The sequence below is a fragment of the Drosophila mojavensis genome, unplaced genomic scaffold (assembly GCF_018153725.1).
Source record: "Drosophila mojavensis isolate 15081-1352.22 unplaced genomic scaffold, ASM1815372v1 contig_74, whole genome shotgun sequence".
Taxonomy (NCBI): Eukaryota; Metazoa; Arthropoda; class Insecta; order Diptera; family Drosophilidae; genus Drosophila; species Drosophila mojavensis.
The window spans coordinates 19,410,075-19,430,509 of NW_025318899.1; positions in this window are offsets into that span (position 1 = coordinate 19,410,075).

Below are 20,435 nucleotides of genomic sequence, written 5' to 3' on the forward strand. Positions count from 1 at the left end.
CACACTTGATTTCCCTTGCTCTCTGTGTTCGTTTGGTCTTCACTCTTTGCACCCGAGTGCAATCGAAGTTATTAATCTGATTTTTCAAATCGCATGCAAGCAACGTCATCAAGACGAGCGACGCGTTCGCCGTGACTCTTTGTCGTCGTCATCATCATCATCATTATCATCATCATCTTATATAAACAGGACGCGCCCGGCTGCAATTTCCATTTATAAGCCAAGTAAGCCGCTTATCTGGTTCCCAAAATCCCGACAAATTGGCTGCAGAGCTCGGCTCTGGCTCCGACTGTGACTCTGGCTCCAGCTCCGACTCCGACTCCGACTCGGAATTGTAAAGACGACAATGGAAACGTCAAAGTTGCAGACGAAGACAGACGTTGATTGGGCTGCCCTGGGCTTTGACTGATATTTGGTCTATGGCCAGAAATTATAAAGCATTACGACTCTGATTGACAACTTATGGCGGTGCCTGTCAGCGCGAGAGACAAGAAAAAAACTCAAATAATGCGTTTAATGTGCGTTAGTTTCTAGTTGCTGTCATATCGAACTATCGATTATGATTCAATTTTTCAGTTTTTTGTGGAAGCTGTCAACAAAAATAAAAAACAAACTACAGCAGCCGAATTTCGAGGGATGCGGGTTCGTCTATACATAATATGTATATATCAGCTACCTAGCTCTATCCCTACAATCGTTGACTGCTTTATTTATGGGATTTTACAGAGCTAAGGATCGGTCGCGTGCACGGTGGTGGCAAATGCATTTCAATAAAAAAAAAAAAAAAAAAAAAAATTACCCCTCAAAAGTTAATTGTCTGACAACAACAACAGCAGCAACAACAATTAGAACAACAGAAAAAAATCGTGAACATTCAATTTATCATGCTTAAAGTTTGCATAGAACGTGTGCAAACAATTTACCCAAGTGTGATCCAATGAAAGGAATTCCATTTCAGGGCGTGCCAAAAAACGCACATCAAGCGAACACCTTGGGTGGTATCACAGAGGCAGAGACAAAGAGAGAGAGAGAGAGAGAGTGAGAGAGAGGGAGAGAAAATAATGGGAAAACAGAACAGAAAAATCACGAGAAAAAAATGCAAAAAACAAACAGCAGGCGGTCACTAATTTTTTACGTGACGCTTACATAAGCTGAAGGAATAAGAAGAAGAAGGAGAAGCGCAGCAATCGCGAAAATCAGAGCCAAGGCGCCAAAAAGTATGCAGCGGCAGACAGAAATCAAAGAAATGAACTTTTGTAGTAGTCACTATTGCAATTCCGATTGCCAGATTGCCTCCCCCTTGCCCGCTTCAGACTTCCTGACTTCCCCTTTAGCATAATTGAAAGGGCGGGTGGAGGCGAAACGTGCAAATTGCAAGAATTTTCTTCAAGTAGTGCTGGGTTGGCAGAGAAGTAATGCAAAGAAGTTGTTAAAAAAAAAATATTGATTGATGGAAATGTATAGAGACTAAGTAATTATGGATTGAGGAAAGCCGGTGACATCTTTACACAGTGCTTTACTCTATGAGTTAGTTTTTGTTTTATATTAGCTCTAAATAATTAAATTGAGGAGGTATAGACTATGAATAGTCAAGGTATGATGATTTATTATTGTCACTACTATTTTTTATTAATTTTATTATAATTATAATTTTTTTTTTTTTAACTTTAATTTTTATTGTTATATATATTTTTAAAAAATTTTTTATTTATTTATTTAAATATAATATTTATATTTATTTATGTTTAATTTTAATCTTTGTTGTTACATATATATTTTTTAATTTTTTTTATGTCTAATTCGTATATATATTGTGTTCATGTTAGTAAATAATAATTAAGAATAATTCTATTTTTCTATTCATAAGATTGTTTAATAAAGAGATCTGTCTAGGGCTCAGCGAAATATATTAAGCTGTTAGTATATTTAACTAAAATTAAACTTCCATTTAGGTTACTTAGATTAATATGTATTTATACATATATCAAAAAATTAAGATCAATAGAAATTTTCTATAAACATACAATACATTTATAATGCTACCAGGCGAAAGTGCACAGAGGTTTTTGATAATAGTAAGTTGATATTTTCCAATTGTATCATAGCTAATGAAAATCTATTATATTAATATCTCGAACAGCCCTCGTTTTTCACACCATTTTCTCGCTATCTATGCTGAATGCGGCTCCACTGCAGTGCACTGGCCAGCACTCGGCTTGCCCCTGCATTCGCTTTTGCTGCTCTGTCTGTCAACCCGTTTCCTGCCGCCAATAATTAAAGTAATTGCTACATTTCTGGCACTTGCCTTTGTAGACAAAGAAAGCAACGAGAGCAAGAGGGAGACTGAAAGAGAAAGAGAGAGAGAGAGAGAGAGAGGGAGAGTGGGAGGGAGAGAGCGAGCAGAAGTCAGTGCCAATGCCTCTTAGTTTTTGCAAGACTTTTGCCAAAAAGGAAACTATTTTAAAAAGGCAAAACTACTTTGCTTTTAATTGCAACTATTCAACTCTTTAGCCGTCTGTCCGTCTGTCTGCGTGTCCGGTGAACATTGTAGTTTTTGGAGCGCTGCTGATGTGTCCTGGGTGTAATGTCCTTTTAAGGCTCTCGGCTCCGTTACAATGTGCGCCCGTTTGCATGCAACTGCTTGCTAAGCTGCTTAACTTGCCGTCTCGCAGTGGGCGTGGTCGCGGAGGGCAGCCGCCCGGTGCGTGTTAATGATTACTTGAGCTGCCATTTGTGGCCTGTGCGATCGTGGACACAGTTTGTGCTCTTTGGCCTGGCGGGTTGAGCGAACGTAAAAATCAATGTCACTGCGTTGTTGTTTGCTGTTTGCTGTTCGCCGTTTGTTTTTGGTTAACATTCCTTGGTTCCGCTTCCGACCGCACTCTGCTCCTCACGTCTCACGTCCGCCACAGTTAACTTAACGCAGCTCGGTTCGGTTCAACAGTGATTTTCCCTGTAGCTGTAATAGCAGCCGCTGCAATTTGCTGCGCTATGCTGTAAAACTTTTGCGGCAAAAACAAAAAGTTTTTCACTTAAACTTCGCCGCATTGCTGCAGTAAGGGTCCAGAGTCCTGCGCTGCTATTGCCTGCATTTTATACACTAAGTTCTCTGGGTAGCACACAATTGGCTTGTACTTGGACAGTCGACATGGCATACAATAAAATAGATTTGGAAATGTGGAAATGTGTGGAAGGCAGAGCTGAATTAAGTATCTTTGGAATGGCTTGGCTAGCATAGCAGTTCTGCTAAAGTAAAATCATAAACTTTATTGAATTTTGCATTTTACTACATAGCATGTAGTTTCCTCTTTGGGTATTTCATATTCGTTGACATTTCGACAGTGCGTTAATATAGCTGCTCTTGTGATTATTCCCACGTTGGTTCCGGGTCGCCTCTGGGCTGGCGCGCCACTTAAAATTTGTTTAAACATAAGTGGTTAATTATCTTGAACGTTTGCGTGCCAGGGCCAGAGATAGTGCGAGCTACCGTTTGGCTGATACTACACCTCATGCACTCATCCCCATCCGAGCCAGCTCTCCTAGCATGCATCTGCGTGTGTGTGTGTGTGTGTCTGCACCCCTATAATTAGTTTCCATAATTTTATATCACTGCGTATGTGAGCTCTCGTGTTACCGTCAATTATATAAAAAAAAGAAGAGAAGAAAGTTTATACGTGTATGTATGTGTATATATATATTTTAATCTCTCCGAAATGTTTCATGTTTGGCTGCTGTCAGCTGCTTGACTGAAGGGTATGGAGACCCGCATGAAAGTTGCTTTTATCATTTCGAAAATTAAAACAAAATATTTACATTTGCAATAAGTTGAATTCCGAGTGGGCTGCTGACTGCCACTGGCACTCAGTCAGGCACTCACTCAGTCAGTCAGTCAGTCCATCCGTCAGTCAGTCAGTTTCTTGGCCTCTCCTACTTTTGCATTTCATTAGAGTTGGCCAACTCCTTAGAGCTATATTTTTGCTGTCCCAAATCTAACTGGCTGCCTTTTTCGGCTAGCTCATTTTTGCCTCCGTTGCTTTGTTGCCAGTTGCAGTTTATGACACGTTGACGGACATTTTGAATTATGCATACCGTCTCGGCTGCTACAGTTTCTTTTCGTCTCCTATTTTTCTCTCTCTGTCTCTCTATCTCTCTCTCTCTTGTTATGCATAACAATGCAGAGCGTTCCAGAGCTTCATCTTAATGTTATACCATTGTCTAGGAGCAGAGCGCACAAAATGCTAATGTTCATTTGCATTACGAGTTGTGGCCAAAAGTTACGTGGGCGTGGGCGTGGGCGTGGCACCAAAATAGCCAAAACTAGCCTAAGACTGCGGCTTACGAAATGTGTAGAAGGCTTATAAGCTGTTACTAGAGGCCAAAGACATTGATATTGCAATTATGAATACATATATATATATATATTTTAAACGTTGGTGTTACTAAAGCCAATGTTTATATATTGGAGAAGCATTATGAGACATATGAGCTGTGGATAAGCTGATAGACAAGGTAAATTATATTTATATAAGAAAAAATTTATTAAAACGGAATAAAAGAAAGTTATTTTTGTATTTTCATATAAATAAAGTAGTATAAAATATTATATAGAAGAAAATTATAAATTATATGAAGTTGTGAAAAATGATTTAAGTACGAACTCTAAGTATTCATATTTAAATGGTATATACTTTTAATATTTTTATTTAAATAAAATAGCTATAATAAATAATAATCACAATACGAAATCAATAGATTATTTAATTATAATTTTATTACATTATAAATCATATGAAAAATATAAATTATTTAAATTAAATATTTCTAGAGCTACTTTAAATAATTTTGCATCAAACTTAAATTATAATTATATCTGGTCTTAAATCATTTCTTTATATAACAAATTAAATATTATTAACATACATATATATATTTGATTATTTGACATATGAAATATATTGAGTAATATTTATAATAAAGCCTAATACCCCTATTGCTAGTGCTTAATTCTTTGATTTAATTGCATTTTAATTTTAATCTCTACTAATTATTGGTATATCTATATATTTATATTTTTAAATATTTTATTATTTATATATTTGTATTTATAATATATTTTTCCAGGTAGCTTTGCCTTCATATAAAAGTAACTTGTGCATTTCTTTTGTGATTCATAAATATCTCACCAACCGCTTTGAGTTTCCATTGAACAATGCCTGCCAGTAAATAAACGGAGTAGGGAGAGCGAGAATAGGGAGAGGAATATACCCTTACAACTCAGATTTCAAAGGTTCCCCCTACGAATATAATTACTTATTATTATATAATAGAAAGTCTTCGTACTATTAAAACTATTATAAATAACAAACCCTACATCATAGCTCGATTATATAATATACTTACACTTATTTATATATAAATAATAAATCAATAAATTAATTATTTTTGCAATCTATCCATCTGCATTAAAATACTTTTATAAATTTTAAGACTACCAGACGAAAATCAAGTAGCACTAAATCTGACATTAACAAAGCCCTCTTCATAATTTATGAGCACATTAAAAATATCTCAGATGCAAAAACTATATAAATATATATATGTATGTATTTTTTATATCTGCTGCATCATTAGCTGTTACCCTTTTAATTAGCTAAAAGACTTTGGCAGCTGCCGGTCTCTGACACCGAATAGCGCCTAATATCTTTCAGCTTGATCTAGGAGCTGTGGCGGCCATAAAAACCGTATAAGGTGTGCATATACATATACGTATATATGTAATAAAATAATAATTCACTGAGCTCGCCGGCAACACTGCTCGAGGGACTCTTAATAACTTAATTAAGTTGAACGAGGCGCAGATAAAAATCAAGCGCAAAAATTAACAACAGAAATCTGCAGCTGGAGCCAATAAAAGCGCTCCAAAAAGGGGGCAAAATAAATAAGGACGGCATCAGGCGCGCGAGAGGAACATAAAAAATTAAGCGCAATTACATGCACGCAGGATACGCAGAAAAGGCAGGATATATCAAAATGACAAACAGGAAATGCACAACAGCATTTTATTTGCGTCGTTTTGTCATCATGCGGCCACAGCCAGCGCAATGCAAAGGGACAGCAGCAAATTAAAGAGACAACTGACAAATTATCCACACAAAAAAAAAAGAAGACGAAAAGAAGAAACCAAGAAGACAATATTTATATAGAGAGAGAAGCGGGCGAAGAAGTTGCGTGTCTTAAATTTACCATAAAAGTGTCACACAGACAGCGCGAGGGGGAGGGAGGGAGGTTGGCAGACAGCGGGCCGAAGGACATGCGTGTCCTTTGTTTTTATGCGCCACGCCCCCTACTGCCATTAAGCTTGACGACGCAATGGCAGACGGCGAATGTTTGAGGTTAGGTTCATTTGCTCTAAATCTTTTAAATGCCTTTATTTAGACTAAAAGCGCCAAGCAGACGTGACACGAAGGACGCGCGACGCGCCTGTGGCAGGAGTAAGAAAGATCCTGCCCGAACGTGGCCCGCCTGTCAGTTTAATGCTTAACCATTGGAGCCAAAATGCTGCTCACTCTCTCTGACTCTCCCACTCTCCCACTCTCTCTCTCTCTCTTTCTGTTGTTGTGCTGTGGCAAGTGTTTCGCTGGGAGCCTTTAGCTTTAATGTCCCATTCGCATGTCCTGTGGGTGTCCCGGTTCCGGCTGTGGCTCTGGCTCTCGCATTGCGGCTCCGTGTCTCAGCTGCCTTTGCGTGCTATCGAGCTTTTATGTTGCAATGCGTGTAAATATTTTGTTTTACAGCTTCTAAACACAGTCTTCTAATAGACTTGGCGGCTGCTCCAGCCGTAGGTGTCTCAATTTTCTAAATAGTTGCGGATTTTCTATAGCGCCAACCAACCACCCACCCACTTGCCTGGGTGGTGGTGCTCTGTAAACAAACCGTACGAGGAAATTTTCTGAATCAATGCAAAGCACGGCAAATATCATATAAACACGTATATGCTGTAAGTGTGCGTATGCGTGTGTGTGTATGGGTGTGTCGATGTGTGTGTGTGTGTGTGTGCTTTTATATTTGCTTAGGGGCACCTTTTTGATTTCGCATTTCTATCGCTTCGCTGTAGGCGGCCAGTTTTGAGGGTTCGCTCGCCTAGCCAAAACCTTGACTGAGTTTCCTTTTGTTGTTGGATTTACGTTTATCAAATTGAGGCTTACGCTTTGTAGCCAGTAGATTGTTTTTGGGGCTTCGAGCGGCAACTGCGGCACCCCTATAAGAACTGGAGCTCTGTTAGCTTAAATGGGGATTGCGAAAACTTCGTTTCCTTATGCAAGCCAAGAAATGAACTCATTTGTTTATGTTGTTTGTTGTCGTTGGTTCCTCTGACCGTTTCAGCACTTCAGAAGTCATTCATCTTCAGTTCATTTCTTGGCACATTTGTATTTAAGAGCTAGTTCAATTTATCTACTCCCTCCGGCCAGCTATCGTCGTCGTTGGCTTTCAACACAGTTCCCTCAAGAGCGACACAGGCTCAGTCCGGCCCTCAGCTGTCGGCTCGTTTGCTTGTTTGGGCCAAAGTTAGTCGAGCCTGCAAAGCATATGCATTTATATTGTATATTCAACCACATCTGCGCCTTGTCCAAACTCGAGCATCGAGTGCGGCACTCGACTGCAATTACAGTTTACAAATGTCCGCACAATTCAGTGCACATGAAACACCATCAATAAAATTAGAGCATAGGACACAACAGAGCCGAGGAAGCGAGCCGAGAGAGGTTCAGCTGAGTTGAGCTGGGAACCGCTGGCAGTTCTTTAAGGCAGTGGCTCAGACTCGGGAGGGGCTCGTAAAAAAACATTTATTAAAAATTCTCTACGCAAATCCGTTTGGAAATTAAAACAACATCATTTTGATTGAATACGCTGCTTGCCTTGCTCGACCGCAAAACATATGCTACCTAATTTCAAATTGGATTACACAAAAGAAAATGTGAGGCAAACAGAAAAAATGGAAAGAAAAGCCACTTCAGAACACAATGACTCAAAAAGAAAAGGAAAAACAATGGCAGGCCAGTTGGTAAATTGCATTTCGGCTACGGACCCAGCGCATTGCCTGGCGAGAGGAAAATTTATATAAATTAACTTCTTTATTGCTGCGTAGCGTTGCCCCTTAATTTCGCAGAATTTGTCGAGAGCCCTCGACCAAGACAATTTACCACCTAAGAAGCCACAGACGCAGCCGCAGTAGCCACAGCCATAGAGCTACAGCCTCAACCGCAACCTCAGCCTTAGCCTTAGCCTCAACCTCGACCTTAAACTCGAACTGAAAACTGGAATCTCGACCACGACCTGATTGAATTTTACGCTTCATTTAAATTGAATTTATTATACAAGCCCCCCAGCTCAGGTGGGTGCTCAGCTGGGCTCCTCTGCAGACCCAAAATCATAATTAATAGACAGGCATACATTTCAGAGAGAGAGAGTGAAAAGAGAGAGAGAGAGAGAGAGAGAGAGAGCGTATAAAGGTAAAAGCTTTTCCCTTCAACTTTTGAGCCTTACAAATTTCCACGCTTATTTCAATTACCCGAGGCGCTCACCTCGAGGAGACAACCTCAGGAATTTCTCGCACTTTATCATAAGTTGCCCAGGCACCGGCCCAGGCCTGCCTTCGGATTACTTCTTGTCTCTGGGATATGTATGTGCTCCAATTTGTTTGCTACTTTATTAGGTTGCTTTTTCGTTGCTCGCAGCCTCAGCTGCATCTTTTATTTTTAGATATATTTTCGTTCTTTATTTTTATTTATTTTTCTTTTCTTTTTTTTTTGCGATATTGTTTTATCCGCTTCGTTTGTTTCGCGTGTTTACCTGGCTGGAAGTTTTTCGTGTCGCTGTCAGAATTTTCAGCTACAATAATACAAAGGAACTTTTTACTTAGGGTCGGTCGGTCTGCTGCCTGGCAGCGAGGTTTCTGGGTTAACAGTTTGCTCTTTAGCCTGGCTGTCTGTCTGTCGTGTGGGTGTCGACCTTTAAAGCTCTCTTTAAGTAGCTCCTTGCGCCCCGCTCCTCCAGCCAGCTCCATCTTTGAGTCATCAATCAATCCATCAGGCAGCCGATGCGAGTCATCAAGTCAACCAAACTGACAGCCGTGTTGCAAGTTCACGAATCGAATGGTAATCGAATTGAGATGCCCTCCTCTCCTCTCTGCCTGCCTGCCTGCCTGCCAACTACAGCCGAAAGCTTTTAGCATATGCAAATAACTCAAATTGGAAATGTGGCCTAAACGTAAGATTAGCAAAAGTTACGAAAATCTTGATTTTATGCATAAACTTGGCATGCAAATTGAGCTGCCAGAATTTACTGGAATATTATGTGTGCGAACATTCCTTCAGATAACTTTTGACTTGTATATATTTATGGAAATGTTATTTACATGTGAAACATAAATATTAATATAAATATGTATAAATTTGTATTTTTAGTTAGTTTTAAAGAACTTTTGATGTGAGTATATTTTGTAAATTATATTCAGTTAGATGCCTACGCTCTCTCTTCTTAGCTGACAACTCGTTTCCTAATATTTTCAATTTCAATTTATTTCACTCAGATTTTTGTAAATAGTATTTTACAATAATTTAAGAGTTTAGGCTAAGAATAGGCCTCTTCTGCTTAAATATTTATTTACATGACATATGGCATATGCGATAACATAATTATTTGGGAAAAAAACAAAGGAATAGAAAACCCAATTCTAATATTTTAAAAAATTAAAAGAAAAAATTAAAAAATAAAAATATAAAAAAAAAAAATTAAAAAAAAATAAAAAAAAAATAAAAAAAAGTATAGAATTTATTTGTGAATTATTTTGTTATTTTTTTTTATGAACTCCTGTTCTTATATTTTTAATATAGAATTTAATTGCTTTGCTTTGTCTGGATTTCTAGCCCCAATTCAATCCATATTTAACTACCTCAACTTAGTCAGTCGCTTTAGCTGCTCATCTATTGTGAATTGTATTGTGTGCCTCTAAGTCAGTGTTAAGCTTAAACTTTAATGTTGGCCGCCTTTATTTAAGCTATATTTCGCCTTAATGCCCATTGTTCTCTTGTGGTTGGCCTAATAAAAAAATTAAATTTAATTACTAGCCACAAAACTAATTTGAAACTTTATCTCTGGATCGGCAACACACTCGCACGGCGCAGCTGAGCATTATCTAACATAAATTTCCCATTGCGTGTCCAAATGCTATTTGTTGTCTCTGGAACGCACTTCGTCGCAGCTCGTCGTTCATCTGACATTCAGTCAGTCAGTCAGTCAGTCATTTAGTGGAACAGTCGGCATGTCAGTCAGCAAGTTGGATAGACACACGTTTCATTCACCATTTCACCACTTTCAGAATTTTTTCTGCCATTTCCTACACACACACACACACACACTCACACACACACACAGAGTCACTTTAGTTGTGTGTGCATTTTTGTGGTTTGCCGGTGGTCTCCCGAGTTATCCTACAATGCGGAGGCTGATTGCCTACGCACTGGGTCCCACATGCTGGAGGCTGATGGCTCAGACTCTGTTAGGAAAATGTAATACGTGCTAAGTTGTCTAAGAGTCACAGACAAGCGGAAGGCAGCTCATTTAATTGGCTGCCCAGACTCTGGCTGTGACCTTTTAGCTTGACTCCGATCAAGTCGCACTCATAGCTGATATATGTATATACATACATTTGTATATATATAGACACACATTTATATACTATGTATTTATAAACTAAATGGATGCCATCCAAACACTTTTTCTTTCTCAAAGTACAAACAATAAAAAAAAAAGGCTTAGCATGATTGCCTCATAAATTTCCGTTATATCCGTAATTGTCAATTGTGCGTGTCATAAAAATCCATTTGAAGAGCTAAAAGTAAAACAAATAAAATTTCATTTTACGATTTTTCAATTAAACAAATTATCCCAAAGCATTTGCCGTTTGAGTTTTTGCCTTTAAACTGGTAAGTGGCACGCGTTCAGTTCCGTTCAGTTCTATTGGCCTCATGCGGGCAGCACTCTGCAGGCTCATCGAATTTTATTTTACAATCAACAAATTGTCCATTGTTAACGTGCGTTGATTTAAATAGTTTTTAAAATTTAATTGCATTGCATTGTCAAACAAAAATCGCCCACACCTCACACACACACAAACACACACACATACCAAGGGGGTCAATTCAGAGAATGCTTGAGCCGTAGATCAAACTATGTAACTATGTGAAAACCCAACGAAGTGCAACGAATCGCCGTTGCCTTCGACTGGGCATTCAACTATTTTTCTTAGAATTTCCGGTAGTTCCGCTGTTGACAAAAACACTGTGCGCTCAATTTTTCAAGTTGGCAGCGCCCCCACCCCCTTGGCTACTTGTCGACGACCTTTTGGCGACTCATTGGCTCCGGCTGGCTGACCTGACCCGATGCGATGCGATGCGATGCGACCTGACCTGACCAACCGGGCCCAGTAACAGCCGCAGCCGCAGTCGCTGCAGCCGCAGAGCGTCTCGTTTGTGTTTTTGCTGCTGCTGTTGTCGTGTCAACCAAAGTGTTATTAATGGCTTGTTTTTACTAAATTTATTGCTTGCTATTTATTAATTTATTGACTTTAAATGCAATTAGATAAGAAAAGTGCACTGCAGTGGCGTCCTGGTCAGGCGCTTTGGGCGCTTTTCAATTCGCCTGGGCTCAGTTCATTTTTCGTCTGATCGGACGCATATGACATATGTGGTAAATGCACTGCAGCTGCCCGATAACAGTAATTGCCATTTACTGTTTAAATAAATGTTAAGTCTGAATGCTGGCCTGCCACAAATATATTTACTTCGTTTTTTTTTTTTTTGCAGTGTAATTAACATAAGAGCAGCCAGAGCTGCAATCACTTTCAAGGCGAACTCAAGCAGAATGTTGACATGTGAACGGGCTGAGAGTTCTTTTATTTATTTTCAAATAAATGCTAGGCTAAGGCAAAGCTTGAAGAGTTTTTATTATACTATAGATATGGGCTATACTACTAAAGATTTATGTGTCAAGTCTTCAATGTGTGCTTATGTAAATTAAAATGAATGAATAGCTAGAAAGTGAATTAATAGAAAGTTCAATAAATTATTATTATTTTTTTTTTTTTTTATACATAATGAAATTCAATAGTTTTTTTTTTCATAGTTTACTTTTCTTTCTATTTGTTCTATTTGCCTTAAGATAAATTTTAAGCTAAAGCTGAAATTTAAATTTTAATTTTATTTAAGTGTTTTCTTACACTATACATGAGAGATAAATTACTAAATAATAAACGTAATGTCTTCAATATGTGCTCAGATAAATTGAAATGAATTTATAGTTAAAAGAGTTAATATATTTCTTCAATATATAGATATAGTGAAGTGATATATGTAGTTTTATTTTAGTAGGTTAATGAATATATAGCTATTATTATTTGTATATCTATATATACATATTTTCTACCTCTTTCTTTCTCTTTCTATCACTGACTAGCCATGCTTTACTTTTGCTCAACTTGACGTTTACGCTTTAGAGAAATCTATCTGCAAGCACATCTAAAATTCTATTGAGAAAGGGGGTTAATGAATTCCTAGAGTTTCTATTAATTGCCAACCAGTTGATAGCCTTTCTTCACTTTGTTTCGGCCTTTAAGCTTTTGTATACATTTCTAAGCATATCTCATCTATCTCATTGTTCTTCATATGTTGCATGCCTTACATATTTGCTTAGCCCCATTTACAGTGCTTATATAATATGTACATATTAATTTGTTTGTTTTCGCCTGCCTTTCAGCCACTTATAGAGTCCAAAGAAAGAAAAAAAAAAAAAAAAAAAAAAAATGTGTCACACACACATTTGAGGGGGCCGTTCGGTTCGGCTGTGCCAATCAATAACAATTTAAAAGCTGTTGCGACAACATGTGCCAAGGCCCCAATAGCTCAGCTCTGTGCCACACAAAGCCACCTCCGATGAGAGGTCCACAGATTGCAGCAATTACGCAACATGCCATGCAACAACAACAACAACAACAGCAGCAGTTAGAACTTTACTAAGAGAAGCGCCATATTGTGCCGGGTGGGGTCTGGGGGTTGGTCTACCCTAAAATTTTATGTCACATTTGCGTCACATGCCGAACAGCCAAAAAATGCCAAAGAAATAAGCTGCAAAAGCTACAAAAAGCAAAATCGAAACATATATAGAGATATATATACATACATAAACATTTGTATGTATGTATGTATAGCAATGCGACAAAGTACGACAAAACACCATATAAAAGTTAAACAGTAATTTGACATAGACGACAACAGCATATGTGGGAGCTCCGAACAGTTGGGGCCCAGAGAGTCGAGGCCCTCTTGTGTTTTTAAAAATGGCTTACAAATTTGGTCTGACAAGTAAATATTTTGTAGATAAAGCGTTCAAGTGCGTGAGCGTGTCCCTCGACAAAGCGTAGGCGCGTGAGCTATTTAAAAACAGAAAAAAAAAAACCAAAAAAAAAAAAAGTGAAATAAACAAAATAAAGGTTGCCCAGAAATAAAGGCACCCAAATAGGTCATAAAGCAGGACATGTGCCGTTATTGGTCAAGCTCGCCCCCCTTGGGTGCTGCTTTGAACTGTGCCATTGCCCGCTGTTTAAACATACATATACGAAGGCAAACAGGGGAAAATGTATTTCTGTGGTTTCAACTGCTGCTGACATTTTAGCTAAACAATTTCAATTTCAGCTGCGGTCTCTACTATATTTCTACAGATTTATATATATATATTTTTCTACCCATAATTATATAATTTTTTTATTTTATTTTTTGGCTCCCAGCAGCCACATGGCGCAGTCATAAACATGTTCGTCTTGTGTAAAACCACAAATCAAAATGTGCCACAGCTGTTGATGTCTCTATAGAGAGAGGCTCGATGGCATCTCGCAGTGGAAGTGGAACGGAAACTGGCTACCGTTGGCATTGACCTCAGACTCAGCCTTAGCCCTAGTCACAGGTAAGCCAGGTAACCACCAGGCAGCAGGCAGCTCATTTGGAACTGCTAATTATAGCCGCAGGCTATCTGACTGGGAACTGACTGAAGATCACATGAATACCAAAAATTATGCATTACATGCAACCGTTTTTGACTTATTGCCTTCATTTTTCGTCCTTCCTTCTCTTTTTTAGGCTTTGGCCATTCTCGTAATTACGAAATTATAGGCTTACCCTTTTGGCTGACTGATTAGACTCATTTACAAATTTTCATCTGAGTGCATTTGGCTGCCGTTTTCCAGTCTCAGAAAGAGTGTGGAGAGAGAGAGAGAGAGAGAGAGAGTCTCACGCCGAGAGGGCCCGACCCGATGGCGCTTAATAGACAAATTAACTTTGGCTAACTCCGGCTGCAGCTGTCTCTGGCCCGGCCTAGCCTATACTTAGCCTCGATAACATCTTGTAAATATTATGTAATTTTTTATAAATTTCCCATAATTATAGTAGTGGCCATGTTGTTAGGCTATTTGATTTATAAGTACGCATAATTTGCTGCAGTTTGCGCTGCGCTGCGCCACGCTGCACTGGTGGTTGGTTTCTGGGAAATATTATTGAGTAGAGAAATCAATTTTAGTGGCAACGATAAATAAATACGGCAAATAAATAGTTAACGTCAGAGCTTTTGCTATCTATGCAATAACTAATAACTGAAAATTGATATCAATTAGGCAACGCATAAAACGAATGCGGTTTAGTTTAACTAACGCCAATTCCGTCCGTATTTAATCAACTAAATGCTACTAAAATAAAAAAAAGAAATATATAGCGAATACATAGCTACAATTTGATCCGGTAATCAAATTAATTGAATCCCCCCACCCTCTCCCTCTCTCTATCTTTCTCTCACTCGCTTTGTACAATTTAGTCAATACTTGAATTTTATTTGATAAAATTTGTTGCTGTTTCTGTATTTAAATACGCTCATGCTCGATTTTTAGTGTGCGCTGTAAAAAGAAGAGGAACTCGTCGAGGAAACGTTTTGAAATGCTTGCCATAGATAGATGGATTGAAACTGTGGGGGTATTCCCGTGCCCAAATGCACGATTTTAATGGAGTTGTTTAAGGTAACTGTAAGAGTTTTTATGTGTGTGGATGTGTTTCGTGTTTCAACAGCGCGAGCAACTTAAATCAATTTGAGTTGTGCACAGCCCGAGGATTTTATAACAACAACAATAACAACAACAACAACAATTTTAATGGCGTATTTTGAATGGCTTTTCATTTCCACGTCTGGCAATTTATCATGGGGCCCTTAACGAGCACGCCTCGAATGCATTGACTATAAACAAACAATTAAAAAAGCGCAACGAAAACTAAAACTCAACACTTTCATTAAATCCCATACAGATATACAGATACCAAATGCCAAATACAAAACTCAAACTCAATTGGGCAACAATAAAATATCTTTATTCTAGCCATGCCGCCCTCTCGGGCTGTCATAAGGCATTAAGCTGGGGTGCAGCAAGTCCATTCTTTGTTTGTCTGATCGAGAATAAACAAAGCTGAAGAAATACTGAATGTGACTTAAATGATAAAAATGTCAGAAAAGTGTCAAATGACGTCGGCGAGGGCGACGAATGATGATAAACAGCTCTGACTAAGCGGCTACCCCTTTGCAGGGGGAGCTGCTATAGGAAGAAATAAAAATGATAATAATTAAACGCACGGGACACATTTGAATGCCACTTTATGCTCTTAACGAGTCTCCGAATGCAGCTCCCCTGGTCCATTCACTTCCGTCTGGCGATCGTATTGCAGTTCGTTTCCAGTTTTCATGTTTCTTCAGTCTTCAGTCTTCTGCTGCTGCGACTGCTGCAACGCCCCCTGCTTCCGTCGAGTCTGGGAGTCTGGGTGCCTCTGGTGATCTTGCCGCTTGATTTATGCGCCGCCTTTACTGAAATTTTGTATCTAAATGTGGCATTTAACTTATCAACAACAACAACAACTACAGCAACAACAACTACAACAACAATCGGCAGCAGCAGCAACTTGTGGTCCGTCCATGGTCCGCGCTCTGCTGGCCATCTGCCGCCTGGCAGGGCGCACGCCTTCTCCTGCTCCCATTGGTTGCCCTTCAGTTTTCAGCTCTTGGCTCATTTCTTTTGTATGCGTTTCTTAAATCCCAGAAATATTTCGCGGCATGATTTAGTTGCATTTCACGCACATCGCACGCAACGTTCGTGTCTGACTGTGTGTGGAATGGAATATGGGAGCTATGAGGGCTATGGGGGCTATGGGCAATCTGAATGCGAGTTATTCGCGTGTGCGTAGCTGGCATATCTTCGTATACAAATGCATGTTTGGGTTGGGGGGAAAATGCTTTGGTCGAGCGAGGTAGGTGCGTCTCGTTGCCAATCCCCAGGCCACGCAGATCCCGCTGTGTAAATGTTGTGCCATCATTTTTATATTCCCCGATATATTTACAGCATGAGACAGGGTCTCTCCATCAAAACAATCTGGGGCGCTGCCAATGGGGGCTCTGATCGTGTTGTAAATACGTTTGCAGAAAATTTTCAAATATTTCGTTGATTTGGCCGGTATTTAAATACATGAGTTAGCCAAGTTTAAAGCAGATTAGAAATGAATTATTGAAATTTACAATTTAATATTTAGAAAATATGTTGCTTCTAATTTATTCTAAGCAGAGGGAACGATTGGGTAATTAAAATTATTTATTCTAGCGGAAAGTCTTTAAGAGATTTTATAAGATTTTATGACTTGATATATATTTCTTATATTTTTTTTTATGATCATGGATTAAAGAAAAACTGAATTAATTTATGTATATGTTATTTTTTTTTTTTTTTTTTTATGTCATAGATTAAAGAAAATTTTTTATTTTAATTTATTTCATATTATTTTCTTATTATTGATATATATAATATATAAAATATTATTTTGTCTGCCAAAAACTATTGGAAGTGGTTTATTTTTCTGATTTCAATGTTCAGCACCTTTAATATAATTTAATGATTGAAACACAAATTTTATTTCATATTTAATTTATATATCTATTGATATTTTTTATAGTACATAAAAAAGAATTTAATTGTTTTTACATTAAATTTTACAATTAAATATAATTATATTTTTCTTATACAAAATTTTAAAAAAATTTTTTATTTTGTTACAAACAAGTTTTTTACTTACTTATTTCATTTAAATTTTTAACTATTTTTTTGTACATATATTTTTTAATTAATATATATGAAGTATTTATTTGCTTCATAATTAACTATTTCAATATTATTATTGACAATATAACTATTATTATTATTTTTTTTTTATAAGTAAGTCAAGTATTTTATATCTTATAAATTCTTTTACATTTTTCATGCTTATTATTTTTCACGTTTATCGTTTTTACTGTATTTTTAATTTATTATTATTATTTTTAATTTAGCATTCTTTGCTCATATACCATTCAATATTCCTGTTAATTTTCTGTGCAGCGCATTACAAATTTTGCAGCTTGCCAAAAGTTGATGATTCGCTTTTTTTTTTTTTTGGAGTTTTTTTTTGACTCCATGGGGCGTTCTTTTCTTGCTTAAATGGAATACAAAAGCTTACCCGAAGCAGCAGCTGCCTCACAATCGACTCATTTCAGACCCAAAACCAATTCCTTTATGACGCGTCTTAAAGTGTTTTGTTTTTGTTGTTTTTGTTTTTTGCTTACTTTTTATTTAAATACACTGGAGGCTCTTAATTATATTGCTGTGTTAAATTTTGTGTTTATTTTTTGTTTTTATGAGTGGCGGATTTTGGCTTTGTTGTTTTTTGTTTTTTTTTGTTTTTTTTTTTTTGTTTTTTTATGTAAAGTAACACAAAAATCACCTGCGGCGTTTTGATGGGTTTCCGTTTGTGTTGCTCATTCGTGTTAGTTTTGCTTTGGTTTTCGGTTTTGGGGTCTGGTTTTGGCATGTGTTTCATCTTCATCAGGCAAACGGAAATTTAGTTTTCGCTAATGGACGCTAATGAAGCAGCTCGTGTCCGACTCGCTGTTGGATATCTTAAGAGCTTGCAAATTAGGAGCAGAGTGGAACAGAGCAGAGCAGAGCTGAGCAGGCTTTTAGTTGCCAGCTAATTAGCAACTGTTCTGCATTGTGTTGACCCCAGCTGCCTGGTTATCATAATTAACAAGCTCGCGCATTGTCCGACGCCCAATATAAAGTGCGCACAATTGGACACAGATTTCCGTCCACGAAATCCCACTTGGCCCGCCCATCGAGTTGCTTCCGTTGTTGTTCTTTTGGGGCCGTGCTGCTAGCACAATATAGACCGGGCACTTGAGCCGCGTCAAGAGCGGACCACACACACACACACACATACATATATATATATATAAATGTATATGTATACATAGCATAACAATTTCAACGCCGTCGCCTGACAGTTGAGTTGGACAGGCCCGGAAGAGGCGTCGCTGTCGAGTGGCTAAAAAAAAGGAGAAATATATATATTTTGCCGCTTCTGTTGCCTTTTTCATACAAATTGAATTCACAGCTATAATTCCAAGCATGCCCTAACTAAAATTCAATTATTATAGACCAAAGACAAGCTCTGCTATATATAGAGACTATATATATATACATATATTTAAAAGGAAAACTTAAACAGGAGCTAAAAATACTTTTCATTTCTACAACTTGAAGTCTTTGCAATTGATGGATGAGTTCGAACCTTGACTAAGGTCATATAAATCATAGATATCGCTGCGCAGAGTCCAGGGTCTTTCAAAGGTATTCCATCTTCGTTGTACGAAAAAATAATCCTCAACTTGTATTTTCTCTCCCTCTCCTCTCTCTCTCTCTCTATCTCTTTCTCCTCTGCTGCCAGCGCCTTTGGGCGCGACATTTTTTGTCAGCAGGCCGCGACGCCTGCGTCACAATTCATGAGAAAAAGTGCAGTCCGGAGCTGGCGACGGCATCGAGAGTCTGGGGAACTCAAGTGGTGACAGCTCTGGTTTTGTTTAAGGCCTGCGGCTGATTATGGCCAGCACTTGCAGCCAGGCACTTGGGACACGGGACGAGGCTACTGTTTGTTTAGACTCCTGGGTCCAGTCAAAAACTATGCCCCGATACCCGACGATGATTTCTGGATCTATCTAAAAAAGTTTTCACAGAAAAGAAGCAAAATGAAATCAACTCGAACTCGAACTCGAACTCGAACTCGAGCTCATTGCGGTGCGTGTATCTGGTGTCACATTGTTTACATAGACAACTGTGTGCGGTTTGTTGTTGCACTTGAAGGGGATTTGTGAGATTAACGTGTTAAAAAATAAATATTTGGTCTAGTTAGTTTTGCTCTGGCAATTTGTTATTCAACTCTCGACAGCAGCAAAAACAAACAGAGACAAGCAGCAGCAGCAGCAGCAGCAGCAGCAGCAGCAGGAGGAGGAGCAGCAGTAGCAGCAGCAGGAGTATCAACAACAACATGCACAGTTTTTCCATTTCTGCAGTGTTTCATCTTTGCAGTTTTCCAGCAGCTGCAGCAGCCCATCAACATCATCATCTCCAGCACATCCGCAACGTCGTCATCCTGGTCATGGTCATAGTATCTCATCTCAGCTCAGATTCAGCTTCTTCTACTGCTGCTGCTGCTGCCTCTTCTCCTTCTGCCAGTTGTTGTTGTTGTTGTTGTTTGTTTGTTTGCTCTTTTTGAAATGTGCATAAATTCATTTTGGTAATGGGGTTTTCCTTGGCTTGGCTTGGCTTCGCTTGCTCCTCCAGTGGTGGGTGGGCGTGGGGCTTCTCGGTTTAGGAGATTTGTAGCCGCTTGTTGCTTGTTGCTGTTGCTCTGCATTTAATAAGCAACAGCTGCCAGCGGCATCCACTGAATGATGAGGTCCAGCTTTGCGTTGAAATTAATTTGAATTATAAATTGTATACAATTTTGTAATGTCCACTTGCAATGCAATTATAATTTGTATTTCGTGTAATTGCAACAAATATATACACAATTTATTGTTTACTATAATATAAGTATTTAGCTACAATTGTTTATTGATTTTCTCCATAAATTTCCGCACTTTCCCATAGAGTGGAATTTCCTCTTCAATCATTCGCTTCAGCTCATGGCAATATTTTGGCTCGGTTTTACTTAATTGTGCATTGCGGTTCGGGCGATTTAAATGCATTTGCTCTAAGCCGTCTCAAATTTTCCCATGTCCATTAAATATATAAAGCAAAATTAGAGCAACAACCCTGCGAATACTTTTCAATAGATGACTAATTACGTCATGCTCAATTAGCTGTATTTGGGTCAGAGTTCGCTCAATGGGTGTGGTGCAAAGAAAGGTGTGTGAGTGCGTGTGTGTGTGTGCTGCCTATTTGGTAGCTGCTGATCGATATAAAATTCATGTATAAATTTAAATGAAATTGA